Genomic DNA, 3,517 nt, shown 5'->3' with positions numbered 1-3,517 from the left:
CCTGAGTAAACTGAATCCGGCGGCGGCGAATATAGCTCCTATAACATTCTGCGATATGCACGGTGAAATGGGACCGAGCTACTCTTGAATAACTAACTGTACATACTGTTCCTTAAATTTATAAGGCTTGTAAAATAATCATATACGTTGAAGCAGACGGATATTTTCACGGCACACAAGCACACAGTGGCACACAAAATATGTTGAAAGTGCAAAAATATGTTCCTCCCACTTGGCCTGGGTAGCTGGGTCCAATCCTTGGAGCACATGGACAATGATGAATTCTCTTCGGAGATTTCCAAGGAATGAACTGCTTCTAAGGCTGAGTCGCTTAGACAAGATAGCAACCTCTGCAGCTTTTCCACCTTACTTGTTTGAGGATTGCAGGCCACGATTGTTCGAGCAGTAAATTCGTATAGCTTACCTTTATCTGTCGATAATAATAATTGTGTAATGCAAATTGTTGATAGTTCAAGAGCACAAAAGTCAAAAATAAATTTAAAAGCTCCGAAAAAGTCTGGTTGTTAACCGAAGTCTACAAAATCACCGGACTCGGCTGCCAGGAAGTGCGTTCAAGATTTTTGTTTTCCCACAGAACCTGCGGGTAACAATCACACATTATGGTTATAACCTGTTTTGAATATATATTTTAATTTTTTTTTAATAAGTGATGTTATATGGGGGGTATTTGGAGAAGGTCCCATTTGAAATGAATAAACAAATGATTGGATTAACATATTGAATTAAAAAAAAAAAACATAATAAAAACAAGTTTACCACCCGTTACTCCTTTATGGCTTACTCCACCTTACTCCGTCTTACTCCACCTTTTATTTTGTCTAGGCTCTGTTTTAGTGGATTAAAGTTAAAGTGAGAGTTGACCACGTGACGAGTCATTAAAGAGGGGCCCATAAAGTGTTGAAGTGATAACTTTACAATGCTTAGCTAATTAAAGTTTTTATATTATTAAAAAAAGGGAGTATCCCAACCTTCATTCTTTTGGCGATCAGTTAAGGACCAACTTGGAGAATACTCATCCTGTTTCTTAAATTTATTGGGTGCCTTGTAAAATAATCATATACGTTGAAGCAGGCGGATATTTTCACGGCACACAAGCACACAGTGGCACACAAAATATGTTGAAAGTGCAAAAATATGTTCCTCCCACTTGTCCTGGGTAGCTGGGTCCAATCCTTGGAGCACATGGACAATGATGAATTCTCTTCGGAGATTTCCAAGGAACGAACTGCTTCTAAGGCTGAGTCGCTTAGACAAGATAGCAACCTCTGCAGCTTTTCCACCTTACTTGTTTGAGGATTGCAGCCCACGATTGTTCGTGCAGTAAGGCAAGGGTTTTTTCTTGTAATAAACCGAAGATTCCATAGCAGGACCCTCCTCAGGGTTCCTCCTCTCAAATAAATAGCCCCGGACATCTAGCGAGTATCCGCACCGTATGCGCTTGGGTTTCCGCCTCTAAAAGGTAGGCTTTATGGGTTACTCCACCTTACTCCGCCTTACTCTACCTTTTATTTTGTCTAGGCTCTGTTTTATTGGGTTAAAGTTAAAGTGGGAGTTGACCACGTGATGAGTCATTAAAAGGGGGCCCGTAAAGTGTAGAAGTGATAACTTTACAGGCATTAGCTATTTAAAGTTTTTAAAGTAGTATTTGAAAATAAGGAGGGTCCCAACCATCATTCTTTTGGCGATGAGTTAAGGACCAACTTGGAGAAAAAATAAAAATAAATAAAAAATAAGGAAACTAAATAAAATAAATGTTTTGATTGCTTTGGAAAAATAAAAAAGAAGAAAACAAGGCAGATCGGCCAGATATCTTACTCCTAGGGCGATTGCTAGATTATATATATATCAGATAATCAAAAGTATCTGCTGAAAACCGAAAGACATGGCACGTAGTTATTGTAAAATAAAAATATCTCTGAAGATCTCAAGGGGAATAATTGGATGTTCAGCGATTGAACATTGAAATAAGTAAAGGAAATAAATTTAAGAAAAACATATGATTTATTTTAGAAATACCCAAAATATATTCCCCGCCTTTTTTTTTTTTGTGTTTTTGCTAAGCAATTTTGAATCCTAGAGTGGATTAACGATTGGTTCGTAAAACTAAGCCTGAATACAAAAAATAAATAAAAAAGAAAATGAGGAAAGAAGGATGTCAGAGAAGTAACTGCTCAGATTATGACAAGAGCGAGGAAACCTCGGAGCCCATTAGATTACCCAATTCAGAGCCAATAAAAATACGAAATATTTCGGAAGAACTAAACGGAATATCTGGATGTGATTGCTCATCTTGATGAATTACATAAAGTAAAATAAATAATATAAAAAATTGAATAAGAAAATAAAAATGTTTTTTTGCGTGAAATAAAAATATATGTTCACACGTTGCCGGCCAGAGGCAGACTGAGCTCTGAAAATATTTTCAAAGTGGTTTACAGACTTTCTAAAAGGAACGGCCTACTAAGACAGAAAAAATGTTAATAACATAAATCCTAAGGTTACTCAGATGCTTTTTTCGGTTGGCATGGAAACGGGCTACTGGTATAAAAAGGACTTATATAAGTTTACATTTTTGGGGCCGACAATGCGATTGGTTTATCTTGCTCGGCACAAATTATGTATAAGGTGCTCTAAAATTATTTACCTCCGAAATCAAAAATGGAGTGGAAAAATGGAGAAATAGGAAGTTCAATAGCTTAGATAGAACTCAATTTAACAGACAAGAAATAAGGTCTTTTCACCTTTGTGACATCTGTACAAAAACAACCAGATTAATTGCAATCATCACGAAATAGATAATATTTTATTCAAATAACGACTAGACACCTGAATACATGGATCCCAAAAGCGCAATCAAACCAGAAACCGTAAAAATCCAAGTCTTCCCAGAGTTCAGGCTTAGAACACAAAGTCCGAAGACATTTTTACATGCTCCATTCTTAAGCTTCTACTTGGCCCTGCACCTCATAAACCTCGGAGAAAATAAAAAAATGTGTATAAATAGATTACACTGTGAAATATGTGATTTAGCTTTCCATAATATGCAGACACTACGTGGGACCACCCACCACATAATATACAGGCAGGGGAATGAGAATTAGTGATGTTAAAGGACGATCTACTATTATTTGCAACTCCACGTCTTCCCATATGAGTACCCGGCGCGTAGGCGTCCATGGCTGCATCCATAACCATAGCCTGCAATTCAGCCATTGACTCCCAAGTAGTCGATTAGGCCAAGTGGGAAGAAGGTCAAAATTCACCTTCCTCCCACTTGGAGATTCTACGTGGAGATTTCGAAGGAACGAACTGCATCTAAGGCTGAGTCCCGAAGACAAGTCCGCAACCTCCGCAGCTTTCCAACCTTACTTATGTGAGGATAGCAGCCCACGATTATTCCTTAGCGTACTTTTAGCAAGTGCCTTGATGCCTCCTACCGGTGCGGGAGAGGGTAGCGAACCTGGAGGGCTAGAAACTTGTCCAAAACAGATAATCT

The sequence above is a fragment of the Drosophila ananassae genome, assembly GCF_017639315.1.
Source record: "Drosophila ananassae strain 14024-0371.13 chromosome Y unlocalized genomic scaffold, ASM1763931v2 tig00000255, whole genome shotgun sequence".
NCBI classification, from domain to species: Eukaryota; Metazoa; Arthropoda; class Insecta; order Diptera; family Drosophilidae; genus Drosophila; species Drosophila ananassae.
Note: the sequence above shows the minus strand (reverse complement) of the source record.